The sequence below is a fragment of the Carcharhinus amblyrhynchos genome, chromosome 26 (genome assembly GCF_965287045.1).
Source record: "Carcharhinus amblyrhynchos chromosome 26, sCarAmb.v2.hapA, whole genome shotgun sequence".
NCBI lineage: Eukaryota > Metazoa > Chordata > Chondrichthyes > Carcharhiniformes > Carcharhinidae > Carcharhinus > Carcharhinus amblyrhynchos.
Window position 1 is genome coordinate 20,269,098 of NC_137349.1, and position 23,429 is coordinate 20,292,526.

Sequence of the window (23,429 nt, forward strand, 5' to 3'; positions counted from 1 at the left end):
TGCATTGTTAGAATCATAGAATCCCTAAAATGTACATTACAATGGGTTGGTTCTGTCAAGTCTATAGCTCAACAAATGGCCTGTGACTGTTGTCAGTCCAGGCTCGATGGGTTGAATGGCCTCCATCTGCGCTGTAGGGATTCTCTGATCAAGTTTTCTTTTTATTTGTTCATGGGACGTGGGCTTTGCTGGCTGGACCAGCATTTATTCCCATCCCTAATTGCCCTTGACCTGAGTAGCTTGCTAGGCCATTTCAGTGGGCATTTTGTGAGTCAGCTATATTGGACACACTGAGTATGGATGGCAGATTTCCTTCCCGGAAGGACACTAGTGAGCCAGATGGGTTTGTGTGAAATCATTAATGTTTTCATTTTTGTGATTAGACTTTTAATTCCTTTTTTATTGAAATATAATTTCATCATTTGCCATGGTGGGATTTGAACCCAGTGTGTGTGTCTGGATTACTAGTTCTGTGACAATACCACAACAGCTGCCCCCTCCTATGTGGGCCTGGCAGCCATATTTGCCACTGCAGTCAATTAGATAAAATTCCACCCTTTGTTTTCCTCACCGTGTTGTTATTAGCTTATATTTTTAGCAACTTGGCTGCACAAAAATTTTAAATTGAGTGTTCACTAAGGGAGAATTTAGCATGACCAGCACGTCTTTCAGATTGTGGGAGAACCAGACCACCCAGAGGAAATCCATGAAGACAGTAACCCAAGCCGCGAATCGAACCTGGGGCCCCTGGAATGTGAGACAGCAATACTAACCACTGTGCCACCATGTCACCCTATTAGGTACACTGCACAGTAAAATCCTGCCCAGGACATATAGTGATATGACTTTTAGTAGTGTGTCAAACCACAGCAAGTCTAAAGCATCAGAGATGAAAATTCACATCAATGTGTAAATTTCCAAAACAAAGAAAGACATATATATGATACATTTCACGACCATCAGAAATCTCAAAGCATTTTGAAACCAATGAAACATTGTTGAAGTGCAGTTGTTGCTTTGATACAATCTGGACTGTGGTACTTACTTTAACATTGAAATTTGTGTTTTATGTTGAGCAATATAGTGTACCTATAATTGTTCATTTGGAGCGGTGTAATGTGAGTACGCCACCATCAGCATGAACTTGGATTATCAACTCCACATGTATTTTTTTAATTTTTATTTCATTCTTAAAGTTACAAAGCCAATGCTCAGATTGGACCAGGAAAGCCTGAATCCATCTCCTTGCTTGCTCCAAAAACCAAATTCAAATTGAATCCAGTTCATGGTCCCTACAAGAGAGACATGAAACACGGTGGCACAGTGATTGGCACTGCTCCCTCACAGTGCCAGGGATCCGGCCTCGGATCATTGTCCCTGTTTGGAGTTTGCACATTCTTCCCATGTCTGTGTGGGTCTCCTTCAGCTGCTCCAGTTTCCTCCCACAGTCCAAACAATGTGTGGGTTAGGTTGATGGGCCATGCTAAGTTGACCCTAGTATCAGGAATTAGCAGGGTAAATATATGGATTTAGGGGAATAGGGTCTGGGTGCGATTGTGGTCAGTGCAGACTCAATGGGCTGAATGGCCTCCTTCTGCAGTGTAGGAATTCTATGAGTCTATGATTCTAAGATTCAAGCTGACAAGATGAGGCATTGCACCTGATCTTGGGCTTGATCTGATGCTTGATCTTAGTCAAAAGCCTAAGAGAGCATGCTACACTACAACGTCTCTCAGTAAGTTTGCAGTTCTATATTCTCCCCTTTATTTCAATTTAGTTAGTGAGAAGCGGTTTAAATAATTGTACGATGTAATTTTGAGACCAACGTGCTTACGTTTGCTGTGATGCAGCAGCAATTAAACCACTGTTCATCCACCACATGCATCAAACTTACAGTCCATTCCAAATAATTGATTTGCAAAGGCGAAATGATTTTGAATGAGGCATCATTTTGAGAGGCCTCAGAAGAGTATTTATCATCTATCTGATGCGATGTGTAGTGGTTTCAGCAATGTAATCATTGCTGACTGCTCCTTGCTAACTTTGATAAGCTTTGTGTCATTGTGCTAAGTACAGACTGGCATTCTGCAGCTGAAGAGGCAATGCTGAGAAATCGATAGAAACTATTGTTAAAACATTTACTCGTTAACAATACCGTGCACCTTGTTATTTTGATATTTATTATAAGCCAATTTCGATAGTAACACTTAGGCACCAGTCTCACTATAGGCTGTGATGCAGAGCTAATTTCACTCTCTGGTTCAAGAGGGGAGCAGAATTCTGAGGGAAGTGCATGGTTGGGAATTCAACACATTGGGCAGAATTTAATCCAGTGACGGTGTCTTGTTTGCTTGCCGGAGCGAGACCACTGTCGCCTCTCTGGGAAATGCCTGTTGTAATCAAGGCGAAAGGCCTTCCCAGAGATCCAAGAGCCCAGTCAATCAGAAAATAACAGCTCCTAATTGCTATAAAGTTTCAAGTTTTTAAAATTTTTATTTACTAGTCACAAGTAGGCTTACATTCACACTGCAATAAAGTTACTGTGAAAATCCCCTGGTCGCCACACTGAGGGAGAATTTAGCATGGCCAATGCACCTAACCACCATGTCTTTCAGACTGTGGGAGGAAACCAGAGCACCTAGAGGACACCCACACAGACACGGGGAGGATGTGTAGCCTCTGCACGGACAGTGACGCAAGCCGAGAATTGAACCCAAGCCCCTGGAGATTTGAGGCAGCAGTGCTAACCATTGTGCTACCGTGCCACCTTATCAGAGGCACCAAGGAAATGGTGACTGTTGCCAGCAATGCACATACCAGACGCCCAGGATCAATGAGGGAACCAGACCACACTGAGTGAGGAAAGGGTGTAATTGAGAGATGGGAGTCATTGGTGGTGGTGTGGGGGGATGGGCCAGAGGCAAGGACAGGGTCCCTCAACCTGACACTGAATGATGAACAACAAGAGAGCTCCCCCCCCACCTCTTCCACTGTCAACCACCTCTTCCAACCCCCCATGACGTGGTTTGCTTTTTGGGTTTCCTTCCTGCCACACTAGATGAATACCAGCAGCGAGGTATTGAACATTGTGAGTGGGCACTGAATTTCCACTTAAAACCCTCAATTAGCAGCGGGCCAGGAAAACCATCCATGTGGCTTCCAACATGGGAATTAAACAGACCAGAGACAGGAGGGTGGCAGGGACCCTACCCCTCACCCTCCCTCCTTATTAAATGCTCCCTCCCTCTGTGATTGCTTGCTCTTGAAATTTGTGGACAGAAAATCACGTTATTTGCCCACAATGTCCCATCATGCCACCAAAATATGTCACCTACATATACTGAAATTTCCCAAGATGCTTTACAGGAGTGCAAACAGGACAATAATTGACGTCGAGCAAGAATATTAGGAGAGGTGATGAAAACCTTGGACCCTCTCACTGGGGCTGCAGAACGACCTGTAGCTTCCATGTGATCGCCCTCCCTCCCTATCTCTGTAACCTTCTCCAGCTCTACCACTCTAGAGCATACTTGTGTGCATTCTCCACTACAGACAGCCATCCTTAAAGATCTGGAATTCTTTCCACAAATCCCTTTGCCTCTCTGCTCCTCTGTGCCCTTTTAAGACAATGTTCAAAACTTATCTCTTTGGCTAAGTTTTTAGTCACCTCTCCTAACATTTTTGCTCGGTGTCAATTATTGTCCTGTTTGCTCTCCTGTGAAGCATCCTGGGAAATTTCAGTAAATATAGGCAATATATTTGGGTGGCACCGTGGCACAGTGGTTAACACTGCTGCCTCACAGTGCCAGGGTCCCCGGGTTTGATCCCTGGCTTGGGTCACTGTGTGGGATTTGCACATTGTCCCCATGTCTGAGTTGGTTTCCTCTGGGTGCTCCGGTTTCTGCCCACTGTCCAAAGATATGCAAGTTAGGTAGATTGACCATGCTGAATTGCCCCTTAGTATCACAGGGGTGAACTAGGGTTAACGCACGGGGTTGCGGGGATAGGGCCTGGGTGGGATTGTGGTCGGTGCAGACTCAATGGGCTGAATGGCCTCCTTCTGCATTATAGGATTCTGGATTCTTGATAAGCACAGGCTGTTTTTGGAGTGATATTCATAGGTGTTAATGTTAACTGCCAAGACAGTCTTCACTTAACTAAATATATAGTCAGTGCCTTGAGTAACAGCTTGTTGAGCCTCCGTTACCCCTGAGTGATGGCGTGAAACATACCCATCTGTTTTTTTGTAGCAGAGTGTGGAAAGATCTGAAGAGCCTAATTGAATAAGCACAAAGCAAAGGTCTTTGCTTAAGCTATGCTGCAGCCAGCAATGTAAGTTGCACTTGTACTATTTTACATTGGATTCCACAGTTATTGAGTTCACAGAATTCCACAGAATATTGGATGTTCCCGGTCTATATTGATCTTAAGCCAGCAACAGAGTCAAACCGGTAGCTGTGGTATAACAGACAACATATTTTGTTGTTTCTCTTCTCATAACTAATGGTGCACAAGGCAGATTTTCACTTGTCTCCTTGTTTGGGTCAATGTCTGTATGAAGCCTGCACTTCCTATGGGTGGCACAGTGACACAGTGGTCAGCACTGTTGCCTCACACCACAGGGTCCCGGGTTCAATTCCTGGCTTGGGTCGCTGTCTGTGTGGAGTTTGCTATTTCAATGGGTGGCACAGTGACACAGTGGTTAACACTGCTGCTTCACAACAATAGACACTTGAGTTCGATCCCCACCTGGGGTCATTGTCCGTGTAGAGTTTGCATGTTCTCCCCGCGTCTGCATTGGTTTCTGCCGGTTTCCTCCCATAGTCAGAAATATGTGCTGGTTAGGTGCACTGGCCATGCTAAATTCTCCTTCAGTGTACCGGAACAGATGCTGGAGTGTGGCGACTCAGGGGTTCCACAGTAACTTCATTGCAGTGTCAATGTAAGAATCATAGAATCCCTACAGTGCAGAAAGAGACCATTTGGCCCATCGAGTGTGCACTGACCACAATCCCCCCCAGGCCCTACCCCCATATCCTTACATATTTTACCCACTAATCCCTCTAACCTACACATTTCAGGACACTAAGGGGAAATTTTAGCATGGCCAATCAACCTAACCTGCACATCTTTGGACTGTAGGAGGAAACCGGAGCACCCAGAAGAAACCCATGCAGACATGAAGAGGACATGCAAACTCCACACAGATAGTGACCCAAGCCAGGAATCAAACCCACTGTCAACTCTTCCAACCCCCCCCATGACATGGAGCTGTGAATCAGCAGTGCTAACCACTGTGCTACCATGCTGTCCACTTGTGACATTAAGCCTACTCATGACATTAATAAATAAACTTAATGCAAGCTTTTTCCTGGATCAGGTTACTTGTCTGTCACCAAAGGCTTAAAGCTGGAGTGGCACAACTCCATATCAAGCATGGCAGACCAGAAATTGTTCCACTCTTACCTCTGCATTGGCATGTTGGAAGGGTTTTGCAGGTTGACACACTCAATTTATTGTCCCCACTATGAACGCACCTTCCTTAGCCATCATGTCCTGGGATAGGACTCAAAGCCAGAGCTTCTGGCTCAGAGACAGGGATGCTATCTATCATGCTACAAGACCTCCTTAGCCTACATAGTGCTGTACATCATCTATATTCAAGAGTTTATTTGGAATGGAAATTTTTTCTAACTTACAGTTTAATACCTATAATTACACCTTTGAATATCCATGGAGACAATTGTTAATCAATAAACTGTTCAGAATGTTTTAAAATGCTTCAGGTTCAAGTTACATTGATTTTGGAACGAATTGGAAGACGTATTTCTGCAAGTTCAGCTTTTTATAACATCAATGTTTGTCTTTAATACATTTGAAAAGTTCTACCTATATTTTGCCTCATAAATTTCACTTCTTTTTACATTCTTTTGAGGAATTCTCTAAAATGTTTTGAGACATAATCTGTTGGTTGGCCCGACTTTACAGTAAAACGATGATAAATGTAAACACAGAGGGGGCAATCTTGAACCTATTCCCTCCATCTATGCGAATTGTGTTAAGGGCTCAGGATTTGGCAAAATCCCAGGAGTTACAGATCTCGCCTGGAACATGGTATCCTTATCTTCAGCCGTACATCCCGTTGGCCATGTGCATGGGCCTAGTCAACATAAAAAAATCTAAACCGCGCATGTGCTGCTCTTTCCCAGCCCTTGCGTGAGCAGGAGGCCTGAGGTTCGTTGGAGATCCTGACTACAGAGTTGAAGACAAAGATTAGTTTGTTTAATTGTATGAATTTTGGATCGTTTTGAATCTTTTCTTGTGGCGGAGCCTTCATGACACACCAGGGCGCTGTGACACACTGGCTGGGAACCACTGCTCCAGAGGGCAGAACGCATTCTTTGGGCTCACTGGAAACCTGGTTCCCTGTTTGAGCTCCTTGTATTTCACAACAGTTGCTGGCCAGAACAAAATTTCCTTAAAATTCTTTCTAATGGAGCCTACAAGAGCTCAATATAATGGACAATGATCTATCTGTTTGTGTCTAAGACTGAAGCCAATAAAGAGCAAAATATATCACCAACATCAATGGTATGTACAGAGAGTGTATTAAAGCCACAGAGGGTAAACAGTGGTGAGGGGAGGCAGTGGTGCAGTGGTATCGTGGGGTAATGTCCCAAGGACCCGGATTCAAATCCCACCACGGCTCATGGTGAAATTTGAATTCAATAAAAAAGTCTGGGATTTAAAAGAAGTCTACTGGTGACTCTGAAACCATTGTCGATTGTCAGAAAAAAAACCATTTGGTTCACTAATGCCCTTCAGGGAAGGAAATCTGCTGTCCTTACCTGGTCTGGCTTACATCTGACTACAGATCCATAGCACTGAGGTCAAATGCCCTCTGAAAGGTAGTGATGGGCAATAAATTCTGGGCCCAGCCAGTGATGCCTACATCCCAGGGATGAGTTTTTAAAAATATTGTGTGATTTAAAGAAGAAACTAGATATAGCTCTCAGGGCTGAAGGGATCAAGGGAGGGAAGGTAGGATCGGGATATTGAATTTGATGATTAGCCATAATCAAAATAAAAAGTGGAGCAGGCTCGAAGGGCTGAATGGCCTCCTCCTGCTTCTACTTTCTATGTTTCTATGAACTGTGTATGTTTCATCAGAATGACACAACATTTTGCAGACACGTGTGCAATACTGAGACTATTTCCATCGCTATTCATTAGACGTTATTAAAATTCTGAAGAATTTCTATGAAATAAAGAAGGCTAAAATATGTTTAAGGATTGGCTGGAAGTGCATCAATTTAAAATTGCCACTAACAAGGTGAGGGGAGAGGTCAGGAGAAATTTCACTACACAGAAAATTGGAGGGGTGTATAATGCAACACCACAATCAATAACAGAGATACTGGCATTTGTCCCAGGGGAATCTGAATATTATACAATGTATACAGAAAAAGATGCTGGGCTTTGAGAAGGAGAATGGTTATTACTGTGTTAACAATGTTTAGAATTCCTCCTCCAGCTCAGCCAGAGTGAGTGGGATGGGAAATACGAAGCCTCTGGGTTTACACTTTATTAATATTTCACAATATACGTCCTAAGAGAGATTATAACAGCAGAGGATGCAATGTTGCAGTGTAAATGTCGAAAGTGTATCACAAAGAAACAAGTACAACAACAACAGAAAAACGTGGCCTGCAGGTAAACACAGAGCAATGCACTCAGACAAACAGCAGTAAAGGCAGTTGTAACTCTTTTGGACTGATATAGCTTTGTGCATGGTTTAAGCTTTAAAATTTATTTATTAGTGTCACAAGTAGGCTTACATTAACACTGCAATGAAGTTACTGTGAAAATCCCCTAGTCGCCACATTCTGTTTGGGTTCACTGAGGGAGAATTTAGAATGGTCAATACGCCTAACCAGCATGTCTTTTGGACTCTTGGAGGAAACTGGAGTAACCGAAGGAAACCCACGCAGGCACAGGTAGAACGTGCAGATTCTACATAGACAGTGACCCAAGCCGGGAATCGAACCCAGTCCCTGACTCTGTGAGACAGCAATGATAACCGTTGTGTCAACCTGCCATCATGTCCAAAGCAGCATATTATATTTCACCTGTGGTCTCACTAAATTCCATAATCATTTTATAGACTTGTCCACTTGAGGTGCTGCTTTTAATGTCTTCTGAACTAGAACTCCAACTCCATTGGCTTTTATACATTACCCTGACTTCCCCTCTTCGATGTAAAATAATTGCTATCAATTTTTTTTATCTGACTTTATATTTGCAGCCATTTCATTTGCCATTGCTTTTCTGCCACAATATCCATATCCCCATACAGTTTCCTTTAACCTTTAGAATTAATGGCCATACCTCCTATTTTAGTATTTTTTACAAATTTGGACCCTACTTCTTCTGGCCGTATATTAAAATCTTTGATATGAACAATTTTTGGATGGAGACCAAAACACAACCCTGCAAGAAACTACAATCCACTTGCAACTGCTCCCACAACTGTTATATTGCCTGTTTCCTCTCATTTAACTAGTTTCTAATCACATTTCCTACCCATCATTCAATTTCATACTCTTCAATCGTCATCAATGGTCTTGTCGCACAGTGGGTAGCGTACTTATACCTGAACCAGAAGCTCTGGGTTTGAGTCCCACCCAAGACTTGATGGCCGTGGAGTGCAGTCAAACAGGGCGGCACGGTAGGACTGATGCTTCACAGCTCCAGGGACCTGGGTTCGATTCCCGGCTCAGGTCACTGTCTAGGTGGAGTTTGCACATTCTCCTCATGTCTGCGTGGGTTTCCTCCAGGTGCTCCGGTTTCCTCCCACACTCCAAAGATGTGCGCGTTAGGTTGATTAGCCACTTTAAAATTGTCCCTTAGTGTCCTAGGATGCTTAGGTTAGGGGGATTAGCAGGTAAAATATGTAGGGGTATAAGGATAGGGCCTGGGTGGGACTGTGGTCGGTGCAGACTCGATGGGCCGAAAGGCCTCTTTCTGCACTGTAAGGTTCTATGAATCTATGAATCTAGGTTGAGTATCAACTTGAAAATCCTTCCAACAATGGCAGGTGGGAAGAATGGGAGAGACTCTCACAACAGCCGCTTGATGTGGAGTGGTGTCTCCTCAAGTGATAAGCCCCCTGGCAACAGACTATAGACCTGTTCTGGGAATTACCAGCTATGGATGACATGATTGCACGGTGATGAGCACTGCTGCCTCACAGTGCCAGGGATCTAGTTCGATTTTGGCCTTGGGTGAATGTCTGTGTGGAGTTTGTACATCCTCCCCATGTCTGCATGTTTATTTTGGATGTTCTGGTGTGCTCCCATTGTCCAAAAATGTGTACGTAAAGTGGGTTGGTCATGCTAAATTGTCCCCTAGTGTTCATAGATGGAGGTTAGGTGGATTAGCCACAAGCTGGATTATGGGGATAGGCTGGAGAGTTTGTGCAGGCTTGATGGGCCCGATGGCCTCTTTGGCACTGGTTCTTTGGTTCTGTGGAAATAGACAAAATACTGCCTTGGTGCAACACTAGTGTGGGAATAGGATTGGAATGAAAATCTTCTGCAATAGTCTTCATTGAATATCTTGTCAAAAGCTTTCTGAAAGTCCATGCACACAGCATCCACTGCATTTGCCTCATCCACCATATTGGTATCACCTCCTCAAAGCATTCTATTAGGCACGTTCGCATGTTCAGTACAACCTGCTTTTTGAAATCTATATTGGATGCCTGAAATGGCTTCCTCTTCAATTACATAATTTTAATTAATAATTCAAAAGTTTTCTCTCATAAATGTTAAATGAGCCTGTAATTATCCGAAAAAGCCAAAAAAAACCCAGAAACAGCTGGAAATACTTAACAGATCGAGCAACATCTGTGAAGAGAGGAGGGATGTTGATGGTTCAGATGGATGACCTTTCATTAGAATGTTGAAATGTTTGAAGATTATAAGTAAGTGAAAAAGGGATGGATGGAAAGATGAGTAAAAGTGAAAGTGTGTGATAGACTGGAAGGCAGGAGAGATACAAAGATAGAGGAGCAAATTTATCCATTCTGCCTGCCACTGGAATTGTAGCAGGCGAGGGGCGACCATGGAAAAGTCTATTGATCTTGGACAGAATTTTCCAGTTTCGGGGCGAGTGTGGCTGGAAAATCACATCCAGAGTCAAGATGGGAAGAAATTTGTTCAGTGAGGCAGACATTGGTTACCAGGGCAATCCTACTTTTGGATCTTGGGAATAGGGAATAATCCTAGTGTGAGGTGGTCCACTTTGGTAGGAAGAATGGTAGGAAGGACTATTACTTACATGGCGAAAAACTGCAGCAGGCGACGGTGCAGAGGGACCTCGGGGTCCTTGTGCATGAGTCGCAAAAACCCAGCTTGCAGGTGCAGCAGGTGGTCAGGAAGGCGAATGGGATGCTGGCCTTCATAGCAAGGGGGATTGAATATAAAAGTAGGGAGGTCTTGCTGCAGCTGTATAGGGCATTGGTGAGGCCGCAGCTGGAGTACTGTGTGCAGTTTTGGGCGCCGCACCTGCGCAAGGATATTTTGGCCCTGGAGGGAGTGCAGAGGAGGTTTACTAGGCTGATACCGGAGTTGAGGGGATTGAGCTATGAGGAGAGGCTGAATAAACTAGGCTTGTACTCGTTAGAGTTTAGAAGAATGAGGGGAGATCTCATTGAGACGTATAAGATGATGAATGGGATGGATAGGATAGAGGTGGAGAGACTCTTCCCGCTCAAAAAAGACAGTAGGACTAGGGGGCACAGCCTCAAGATAAAGGGGAGGCGGTTTAGAATGGAGTTGAGGAGGAACTTCTTCACTCAAAGGGTGGTGAATCTCTGGAATTCTCTGCCCGTTGAAGTGGTGGAGGCTGCCTCGCTAAATATTTTTAAGAAGCGGGTTGATGGGTTCTTGATAAGAGAGGGGATTAAGGGTTATGGGGAGAGGGCGGGAAAGTGGAACTGAGCCACAACAGATCAGCCATGATCTTATTGAATGGCGGGGCAGGCTCGAAGGGCTAGATGGCCTACTCCTGCTCCTATTTCTTATGTTCTTATGTTATGTTCTTATCTGCCTGCTTAGAGTTGGGGGGCTATGATGTTGGAAGATCTCCAGGGATAAGGTCAGTGGCAATCGATGGCTTGACATTTGATGGTGGGGTCATAGTCTGGGGCGAGCTAGGAGGAAGTTAGAGAGTTGGTGAACTGATCTCAACCTTGCTGAGGCTGAAGGCTAACAAGTAATGAACTTACATCTCCAAGGCCAGTTTGGTAATTTCAGGGACCTATCCCAAAAACAAGTGAAACCAAGAATTTTGTGAAGCAAAAGAAATGACTTTCTACTACTGATAAGCATTGCATTAAGGGCTATCTACTTTGCCAAGTCATAGGAATGTTCCAAAGCAACATTATGACAGAGTTGCCAATTAGCCCATGCACTATTGATTTCTGCAATCTCCCTAGCAGCAGATACCTACTTTTCATAATTAATGAATGCTTTGGGCTCCCAAAAGTTCAATTAGTGACAATTATCTTCGCTAAATCTGTCAAATCAAAGGTCAACAAAATCTCTTCAGAATAAGCAGTTGCACTGTACCTTAAAGAGTGATAAAGCTCCCCAGTACAATGGTATAGAACTTTTCTTTTTAACCTCTTAGTTTTCAGCACAACTCCACTCTGATCTCGTGACAATAATAACAGTCACGAGAGCTCTGCAAACATTGAAGGTAGATGGATTAGCCATGATAAATGTGTGGGGTTACAGGGATAGGGCAGGGAGAGAGCATGGGTAAGATACTCTGTCAGACAGGCAGGGCAAGCTCATTGAACTGAATGGACTCTCCTACACAGAATCCTACAGCGCACAAGGAGGCCATTCGGCCCAACAAATTTGCACTGACCATAATCCCACTCAGGCCCTATCCCCACTTACCCTGACTAGTTCCCCTGAAACAAAGGGGCAATTTAGCATGGCCAATCCACCTAACCTATGAACCTTGGACTGTGGGAGGAAACCGGACCACCCAGAGGAAACCCACGCAGACATGGGGAGAAGGTGCAAATTGCACACAGACAGTGACCCAAGCCAGGAATCGAATCTGGGTCCCTGGTACTGTAAGGCAGCAATACTAGCCACTGTGCCACCATGATACTGTAGGGATTCTGTGATTCTATGATAGTATGAAGGTATGAGGCATAAGTTGGCTAAGATACATTGGAGAACATCATTAAAATGCTTGACAGTGGATAGGCAATGGTTAATATTTGAGGAATGAATATATGCAATGCAACAGTTTTACATTCCTTTCTGGTGCAAAAACACAATAGAAAAACAACACAGCCATGGCTAACAAAGTAAATTAAAGATAGTTTTAGATCCAAAGAGGGGGTATATAAAATTCCTTAAAAAGTAGCAAGCTTAAGAATTGGGAACAGTTCAGAAATCAGCAAGGGGGGATTAAGAAATTGATTAACTGGGGTAAAAATAGAGTATGAGAGTAAACTTGCAAGTAAAATAAAAACAAATTCTACAAGCCTCCAGAAGTATGGAAAAGGAAAATGATGAGTCTCAAATGGGAGAAGTTATGATAGAGAAAGAACAAGGAAATGGCAGAGCAATTAAACAGCTCCTTTAGTCTGTCTTCACAGAGGAATTACTTCCCAGAAATGCTGGGGAAGCAAGGGTCCAGTGAGAAGGAGGAATTGAAGGAATAGATAGATAGTGTTAGAGAAAGTAATGGGACTGAAAGCTGAGAAATCTTCTGGGTACTAAAGGAGGTGGTCACAGAAATATTGGATCTGTTGGTTGTCCAAAATTCAGTGGATAAAATATATGCTTACAACTATTGGCCTTTTATGTAATAACATATTATAAAATATATACTATAAAATATTTATTCATATATTATAAATTAATACAAGAGTGAGCCTGAACCATTTTACTTCACAATAGAAGACAAGTTACATACCAGATATAACGGGTAACGTGTCCTAGAGGCTAATTCGCGAGAGGAAATTAAAGCAGTTAATATCGAGAAAGTATTGGAAACTCAAGGGACAAAAATCTGACTAATCTCCAGGACCTGGTGGTTTACATCCGAGGATTCTAAAGAGGTAGTGGAGTCACTGCCTATAACTTTCTAAATCTCTCCGAATCTGGAAGAGTCGCAGCAAATTAGGGGCAAGTAAATGTAACACCACTATTCAAGATGGGAATGACAGACTAAACAGGGAACTACAGGTCAATTAACTTGACATCAGTCATGGAAAGTGCTGGATTCTAGAAGTTTTAGAAGTCTTAGAAAAGCAAAAAATGATTGGAACAAGTCAACATGGTTTTACGAAAGGGGAATCCTGTTCGACAAGCTTAATAGAGTTTATTTTGAGGATGTAACTCTTGGATAGATAAAGGTGAACCAGCAGATGTAGCATGCTTGGATTTCCAAAGGCCATTCGATAAGATGTCACACAAGAGCTTAACGATAAGGGTTCATGGAGACAGGGGTGATATATTAGTGTGGACACTGCGACTAATATTTTAGTGCAGCAGACCAGGAGATTCTCGCATTGGCCGATTTGTGGAGTTCAAATGAGCATTCATACCCCACTAGTGTCTCTTAGTGCTGGATTTTTGGTGGTGGCTGTTCCATGCAGGAAATCAGTGGGTAGGTTTAAAGACCATAGAAATGGTCATTGTAATATAACTCAAATACAATTAGCGGGCCTGGAAATGAATTTTCCAGGCCTGCTTGCATCACTCATCCCGCCAAAGTGTTTCCAGCGGGGTTGCAGTAGCTCTTCACTTTTCGGGAGCTAGTGGCCCAATCCTGCTGGAATGAAGTAGGGGCAAACGGGAACCCCAGATGGCCGGGTGACAGTGGGTGTCCCCTGGGCATTAGCACACTGGCAGTGCCAACGTAGGAACCCTGGCATTGCCCAAGGGTGCAAAGTACCATTGGCACTGTCTATCGGGCATGCGGGAACGCCAAGGGGGTGGAGCATTTGGAAGCCCGGTGGGGGCAGAACCTAGGGAGTGATCAGTGGGGGAGCAGGGAGGCCAACAATTGGGTGGGCTGTGGGGAGAGGGTCAGCTGGGGGTTGCGGTGAGCCTGCTTGTGGGGAGAGGGGGTGGAGGGAAGATCGGCACTACGGGGGTGAGGGGTTGTGACTGCGGGGGAGGGTTACTGTCCAGGGGGGAATCGGTGGGTGGGGAGGTCGACATAGAGTTTGTGGTGGGCTGGGAGTGGGGGGCAGGGGCTGGGCCCAGGAATGGTTGGGGGGGGCCAGGGCTTGGGCTGTGGGGGGGGGTGGAAGGCTGACGATGCGGGGGTCATGGGGCTGGCCAGCGAGTGAGCTGACCAGCAACTGGGAGGCCGTTAGTATGGGGTCACTGCTTATGCGCCAATCCTGGCACTGACAGATTGGTGCATGCGCAATGACCCACTGAGCAAGCTGATTTCAGCCTCTCCAAAGGCAATAGGCCCCCTGCCACCTGAAATCTCACACAGTGCAGAGAGTGTGGCGATTCTTCTCTTGAACTCCCACTAAAAAAACCAGTATGAATTACTCCAGTTTTCATCTGAATTTGGCACTTAGAATTTTTTTGGGGAGAATTCCACTCTGGTTAATGGACAGTAAGCAGAGATAAATGGGGCATTTTGAAACTTACTGTCTGTGACTGGTGGAGTGCCATATAGATCAGCACAGGGACTGCACCTATTTACAATCCAGATTAATGAATGAACAATGAGACAGAGTAAGTCTGCTGATGCTGCAAGGCTAAGTGGGTAAGCAAGAAGCAAGGAGGACACAGATGTAAAGAGGGTTAGCCAGGTCAAGTGAGTGGGCATCAGGATGGCAGATTGAGTATAATATGAGAAGTGTGTAGTTTTTCTCTATGATCATAAGAGCAGAAATTGTGTGCACTTGTATAAGGAACACATAAAGTTAACATGCAGTCTTGCAAATAATTAAGAAGCATTTTTATTTCAAGAGGAATGGAGTACATGAATCAAAAAAGTTGTATGGGGCATTGGTGAGACCATACCTAGAATACTGGGTGGAATTCTTTGGCCTGCTCAAGGCAAATTTCTTGGTTGCTATCAATGGGAGTTTTAAAGTTTTAGCGTGTATTTATTACTCACAAGTAAGTTTACATTAACACTGCAATGAAGTTACTGTGAAAATCCCCTAGTTGCCACACTCCTGTGCCTGTTTGGGTGCACCGAAGGAGAATTTAGCATGGCCAATACAGCTAACCAGCACGTCTTTTGCATTGTGGGAGGAAACCGGAGCACCCGGAGGAAACCCATGCAGACACACAGCAAACTCTGCACAAACAGTGACTCAAACCAGGAATCGAACCGTGGTCCGTGGAATTGTGAGGCAGCTGGGCTAACCACTGTGCCTTCGTGCTGCCCACTGCAGTGCACTCTGCACTCTCTTGTTTCCTTCTCTATGAATGGTATGTTCTGTCTGTATAGCGTGCAAGAAACACCTTTTACTGTATGCTAATATATGTGACAATAATAAATCAAGCCAAAAGTGCAGGGATGCCATTTGTGTGACCAGAAGATCCTGCCAGCATGAAGAGCTGGAAGATCTTGCCCACTGTGCGAAATTTTTTAAAGTTTAATGTTTATTTATTAGTGTTACAAGCAGGCTTACATTAACACTGCAATGAAGTTACTGTGAAAATCCCCTAGTCACCACACTCTGGTGCCTGTGGGTGAATTTAACATGGCCAATCCAACTAACCAGCACATCTTTCAGACTGTGGGAGGAAACCGGAGCACCCGGAGGGAACCTATGCAGACAACGTGCAGACTCTGCACAAACAGCGATCCAAATGGGAACTGAACCCGGATCCTGATGCTGTGAGACAGCAGAGCTAACCATTGTGCTGCCCGCATGGTCTCCATGCATACATTTGTATTGGAGGCAATATTGCAAAGACTCACTCGGTTGGTCCCTGTAATAAGATGATTGCCCGATGAGGAGAGGCTGAGTAAATTGGGTTTTTATTCTCTGGGATTTAGATGAATGAGAGGTGATCTCATTGAAACATTCAAGATAATGAAGGATTTTTCAGGGACGTTGCTTCCCCTGTTTGAGAAGCTCGAGCAATGGGTCACAGTTTCAGGATAAACAGTTGATCATTTAAGACTGAAATGAGGAGAAATTTCTTCACTCAAAGGGTTGTGAATCTTTGAAATTCTCTAGGCTGGAGGGTTGTATGGATGCAACATCATTGAATCTAATTAAGGCTGAGACAGACAGAATTCTGTTGATTCAGGTATTCAAGAGATATGAGGAGTGGGTGGCAAAGAGTTGATACCCAAGATCAGTCATGATCATATTGAATAGCAGAGCAGATTTGATGGGCCGAATTGTCTTCCCCTTCTCCTTTTTCTTATATTCTTACGTTCATGCAGTCAGTTACAAGTCAGTTAAAGAATAGATAGAAGAGGGAGAGCTAAAGAGGAGAAATTTATGTTTGAAAATTGTGCTGCATTAAATTTTTAGTTATTCCAATGAAAGATTTCATATTGGGAACAGAGAACACAAGTTTCTTTGAAGTATTCAATAACTGTAAACTATGCTGCAAAATTCTATTGACCATATTAATGGCTGTTGATCATATTAATGGAGAAACAATTAAAACATTTGTGTGGCATTCCCCTGACTGTGATTTAGCGGAGACATTACCTCATTGAAATGGGATAATGCCCGCATTAAAATAACGGATAAAGGAACACCATGTGACACATTAAGAGTCTGCTAATATTGCCAACAGTCATCACTGGACTCCACAGGGGTCACTTTGTGAGCAGGATTCTCACTGTGGAACATTACAAGTTGGGGGGAGTTCACAGAGTAGACTCCCATTACGTGCTAGACCAAGGGCCTGATTTTGTCAACAAGTTGCAGCCATTTTTGGGTACGAAAACTTGGTAAAGTTGGGTATGAAGTGAGTAGTGTGATCCATGCCTGCCTCCATGCCCATTCCCCCTTTACCAAGTGGCTAAAATGGCCACGATCAGCATAATACAGGCATGATGTCAATTTAAATGCATTTGCTTCATTTAAATTGATTTAATGGGCTTCATGTCCAAACTTACCGGCATTTCCTCCTTTATTGCCATGTTGGCCTGTCCAGATATAGCACTAAACAGACATGGTCGGCAAAAGTCTGTTTTGGATGCTCCAGCTTCTGAGGAGGTAAGTTCAGAGCTTCCAGCAGTTCTGTAACTCAGTTTGTGGGGGAGGGGGGGTGCTGTGTGTGGGTGGGTGGGTGTGGGGGGTGGGTGGAGGGGTGGTGCGGGCTTTAGAGAGAGTGCAGAGAAGGTTTACCAGGATGTTGCCTGGTATGGAGGGTCTTAGGTATGAGGAGAGATTGGGTAGACTGGGGTTGTTCTCCCTGGAAAGATGGAGAATGAGAGGAGTCCTAATCGAGGTGTACAAAATTATGAAGGGTATAGATAGGATGAATATTGGGAAGCTTTTTCCCAGGTCGGAGGTGACGATCACGAGGGGTCACAGGCTCAAGGTGAGAGGGGCGAGGTATAACTCCGATATCAGAGGGACGTTTTTTACACAGAGGGTGGTGGGGGCCTGGAATGCACTGCCAAGTAGGGTGGTGGAGGCAGACACGCTGGCATTGTTTAAGAATTACCTGAATAGTCACATGAGTGGCCTGGGAATGGAGGGATACAAACGAATGGTCTAGTTGGGCCAGTGAGTGGCGCAGGCTTGGAGGGCCGAAGGGCCTGTTTCCTGTGCTGTACTGTTCTTTGTTCTTTTCCTGTGGGCCCATCGCTCTGGGGCCACTTTATGCGGCCTGGGAACGATGTGACAGGGAGTGTTTTTAAAATTAGTTTCCTGCGATGCACGGTTGAAGGCTCCAGTCGGAGCTGCAGCGTTTAGGGCATGATAAACCCCACCCACAGGCTTCAGCAGCACGATTCAGAACCGCTGCTTTTTGGGGGTGCCTGAGAACGGGTCTAAAAGTTAGAATCAAAATGGTAAAATCAGGCCCCAAGCCTCTGATGCAATCTCATTTGGCAAGGCTACGTGCTGGGAGATGCTCCTTATATATAACTGAAAATATAACTTTTGATATTCGATGAAGTGGAATTGGAAAAATGTGGATTCTTCAATTTCCTAAAACATGCACTCAATTTTCTGTCATTATATAGAACAGATTTCTGCCATTTTACTACCATATTTATTTGAATTATTGAATGAACTGCTAAAGCAAGATTTATTGGCACACATTATTAAGTTAAAGATTTTGTAATAACACCAACAATATTTAAAGGCAATGTTATCATGCATATGCTTATTATATTGGTTTTTGTTTATTCATTCGTGGGACACGGGTGTCACCGGCTGGCCAGCATTTGTTGCCCATTCCCAGTTGCCCTCGGAGGTCAGTTGAGAGTCAACCGCATTGAAGTCACATGTAGTCACTCGGGAGTCACATGTAGGCCAGACCAGGTAAAGGCAGCAGATTTCCACAGTGATTAGAACTGCTGCCTCACAGTGCCAGGGTCCCAGCTTCGATTCCCAGCTTGGGTCACTGTCTGTGTGGAGTTTGCATGTTCTCCCCGTGTTTGCGTGGGTTTCCTCCAGGTCCTCTGGTTTCCTCCCACAGCCTGAAAGATGTGCTTGTTAGGAACACTGGCGCTGGAGTGTGGCGACTAGGGGAATTTCACAGTGACTTTATTGCAGTGTTAATGTAAGCCTTACCTGTGACTAATAAATAAAACTTAAACTTTTTACGGACCAAGATGGGTTTTTCTGACAATCATTTCATAGTCATCAGTAGATTCTTAATTCCAAATACTTTTTACTGAATTCAAACTTCACTATCTGGCGTTGCAGGATTCAAACTTGGTTCCCCAGATTAGCTGAGTTTCTGGATTAGTAATCGAGACGATAGTACCACTCGGCCATCACCTCCCCATAGCTATTTACTTCCTGCTGTTTAAACCAGGTGGCCTAAAACTGAAATGGCAGCGAGGAACTTCATATGAGTAAATTAAGCATTTGTGAAATATCGTTACTCCTGGTCATTTCTACTTTAACATTTTAGAATTCTATTGTGCTGTTGGTGATTTCAATTTCCATTTCTCTCATTCTGTTATAATGAGGCACGATTGCTACTCCACAGACACAAGTTAATTTTTAATTAAAACTTGTTCTAAATTCTAGATCTATTTTTTAAAGGGGCAATTTGTGAGGCCGTATCAAGAGGGGAGCCTCTTATAGACTGCAGAGGCAACCCTATTTTGTTATGGTCTTTGACCTATACTACAGACGAGTGAGGCTCCAAGCTGAGTGCCCCCTTACAGTTCAGTACTCCTTAAGCTGTAATGCCAAAATGAGGGGGCACTCGTCATTTTCTCTGAACTATTCCAACATGTTGGGAAGAGATAACACAAGATTCACAACTAAAATTTATCCTGTGTTATTGTAGAATTCCTACAGTGCAGAAGGAGGCCATTTGGCCCATCGAGTCTGTACCAACAACAATCCCACCAGGCCCTATCACCATAACCCCACATATTTACATCGCTAATCCCTCCAACCTACAAATCTTGGAACATTAAGGGTTAATACAGCATGGCCAATCAACCTAACCCACACATCTTTGGACTGTGGGAGGAAACCTATGCAGACATGGGGAGACCATGTGAGCTCCGCACAGATAGTGATCCAAACGGGGATTCGAACCTGGATCCCTGCTACTGTGAGGCAGCAGTGCTAACCACTGTGCCATTATCATAAGGAGACAGTGAGTGTCTATCTGTCATATTCTGGCATCAGTCCCATCTGTCACAACTGAAATGTCCACACCAATCCCTGACTCCAGGGCCTTCCAGCAGTTAACACCCCAGCATCATCCTCAAATCCCTCTGGCAGTCCCCATCATAATCCCTGCTTGCTGAGGCATGGTGCCAACATTCACCACCTATTATCCACCCCCGATGAGGCTGGATTCTCAGAAATCAGCACCCCCTCCCCACCCCACCCCCACCCTCAACCCATCCCAGTGCCTTGGAGGAAAGCTCTGAGGAATGCGCTACCCAAGTATCACCATCCGCCAGTGGAGGTCACACACCTCAGTGGGTGGAATTAGCAGACAGGTTTCGGGGTCACTTTATGGTGAGCACCGTACAGCCATTGATGCATATCAGGTGGTGGCAGGAACATCGGTGGGATTGGGGAGTTGGAGGTCCGCTGGACCCCAGGGAACAGCTGGCTCTGATCCAGATGCCAGGCCACTGGAAACAACTCTCCCAAAGCTGCTGGAGATGTAGTAGACAGCAGGAGGGAGTGTCAGCAACATTCCAGCAACTGCAAGGTTGCTTGGGAGTGGCCCACATCCCTCAGGTGCTAGAGATGGTGCCAGCATTGTGTGGCACCCAGGACAACACTGCAAGGCTGGCGACCACAGTGGAAAACCTGGGCAGGGAAGGATACCAGGGTGGTAGGGTCCAAGGCATGACCAGGTCATCCCGACAGAGAGCCTTCAACTCCCTGCTTTCCAAGTTATTTAAAATGCCAATAACCCTGCTCCTAACTATGGTGTCTGCTTTCATCCGTATCCTCTTGGCACTCCTAATTCTTCTTTATCTTGTGTGGCCTAGCACAACATCAAAGTGCACTCCCCCCCCCCGCCCCCGGATACACATCAGAGATGAAACACGTCAGCTCTTTTCCATGGCTTTTGATGTTCTGGGCAAGTATCTTCTGGAGGGCTGGGAGCTGCGAAACTCCGGCTGAAATTCTGGTGTCAAAGATGCAGTCATGCCAACTTGTTCAGCCCGTGAGATGCACCGGTATCAAGAAGAGAGGATTCGGAAGGGTTAGACATGGCCAGAATCCCATAGGTGGGAGGCCCCGGGATCGCCTCCAGAGCTCCCCCCTCCCTCAGAGAGCCTGTGGGCCTCTGAGACACTCCATGGGACAGAGGGACAGCTGGCGTGAGCTCCAGAAGCCTCTTCATCACATGGTGTTGCCAGCCCTGGAGGCCCAACCTGACCATGGTGTTTGAACCATGATGTGTGAGCCCTCAGCGATGGCCCTCTGAGTCTGGACCAAGGTCTGGAGCCCCTCTGCAATTACCCACTGTGTCTCCAGCATGCACCCGAGGCCCTCAGTCATGGTTCTGGGGGGTAGATTGGAGCTGCTGGATACCATGCTTCCTAATTGGAAAACCTTGGGGCAATGAGGGCCTTCTTTTGTCTGTTGGCATGCCGGATCCTTGCCGCGCAGGTCTCCCATTCTCCGGGTCCTCTTCAGCCTCATCCTCCACACCCTACTGGTCCGCAATCCTCCTCAGAGGAATCTGCCTGATGATGCCAGTGCAGAGCCAGAGACCAAAGCACTGGCATCATCAGCCATGACCTCAGTCCCCACAAGCCATCACAGCAGCCTGGGCTGGTCCTCAAAGACCCCGGGAATATTCGAGTGCCGCAGGGTGTGGAGCGCGGTCCCCAGATAGCGCACATACATGTGCATAATAGCGAACGGTGGGCGCACATGTTTTGGACATTCAGGGAGTGGAACTCCTTGCTGTTGACTAGGGCCATTCCCTGATTCCATGGGGCTTGCAGAGTGACATGTGTGCATCTGTAATCCCCCTACACCTGAGGTACACCAGCGATGGTGGCAAAGCCTGCATTCCGGGCATCTTGTTGGGCCTGACCCATGTCAAAATGGATGGAGTGGGATGCCCGGGTATCAGTGACCACACCAGGATGCACTTGTGCGCTGATGACTGAGCGATGCCACACAAGTACCCGCTCGAGCCCTCCAATGATCTAGTGTTGAAAATGTTCAGGGCTGCTGTGACCTTCATGACCACTGGGAGCCGCTGTTCTCCTTCCCCACAAGGTCCCAGGTCTGTGAGGGCACATGTGTTGCACTGTCTCCTTCATCAGGCAGAGTCTTCAGCGACACACACTGTCCAACAACTTGTAGGATATGCAGGTTTCATACAGCCGAGTTTCCTTGTTCTGGCCTCCTCCTCTGGCTGATGGGAGGCCAAGCCCTAACCTTGATCACAGCCCCCTCCATTGTTCCAGTGTGGCCCCCAGCCTGGGTTGGCCTTGCCGCAGGCGGTGACACCAGTCAGCCACCATGAGGACTGCTACCAGCTCTGCTCAATCCCAACAATCATGGTTCTTCTGGGATAGGGGAGAAGGAGAGAGGGAGAGACAGTCCGTAAGGTTATCCATCCCAGGCCGCTCAATCCCTCCTAGCACCCTGTTGCCCTCATGGTTCTAGAAGCTGACAACCCTACACCATCCCTAGTGCCATGCAACATTTCAATTAGCTGCTGACCATTACCACTGTCCATGCCCCCCTCATGGTCACCAACAGCTTTCCACACAGCTGTACTCTACCTTCACATGCTGTGACATGATGCCCTCTGCACCCCCAGTGCAGTTGTATGGTCGCTGGTGTGTGGTGCAAAGCTGCCCCTCCTGATGCCAGCCCACCCACCTAGACATGGAACCCTGATACCACAGGCCATTGGTAACAGCATGTAGCAAGCTGGGCTCAGTGCTCTGGCACTCACATGGAGCATGAGGGTGGCTGTGAGAAGGTCCTAGAATGATAGAATCCTTACAGTGCAGAAGGAGGCCATTTGGCCCATCAAGACCACACCAACAACCAGGGCCTATCCTCATTGAGGAACCCCTGCTGCATAAACCTCCGTGCACTCATCTGAATGTATGGTGCAAACTGGCTTCCAGGCATGGCATGCAGTTCAGATAGTTGGTGGAAAAGTCATTAAGGTTATCCATCCCATCCTCCTGACTTTTGTGTGATGGGTGCCCATTGTAGGGAGCACTGCAGCATTCCGGCAGTGTGAAGAACTTTGCTAAAACCTGCCAAGCTGCCTTGATTGAGGCAGCAGTGGCCAGATCTGGTGCTTGTAACGGTTAGTGGGGCCTGTAATGGAACGTCCGCAGTACATTAGACAGCCTATCCAGCACACAGATGGCAGGGACACCAATGCCACATTAGTGGGATTTGAACTCAACCTTATATGAAACCCCTCGAAGGTCTTTCAGTAAGCAGGGAGCCACATGACCCCCAACCCAGTGGTTGGTGCAGAAGGAGGCCATTCGGCCCATCAAGTCTGCACCAACCACAATCCCAACCAGCCCCTATACCTACAACTCAATGTATTTACCCTGCTAGTCCCCCTGATGCTGAGGAGTAATTTAGCATGGCCAATCCATCTAACTCCCACATCTTTGGACTGTGGGAGGAAGTCAGAGCACCTGGAAGAAACCCATGCAGACATGGGGAGAATGTGCAAACTCCGCACAGTGACCAGAACCTGGATCCCTAGCGCTGTGGGGCAGCAGTG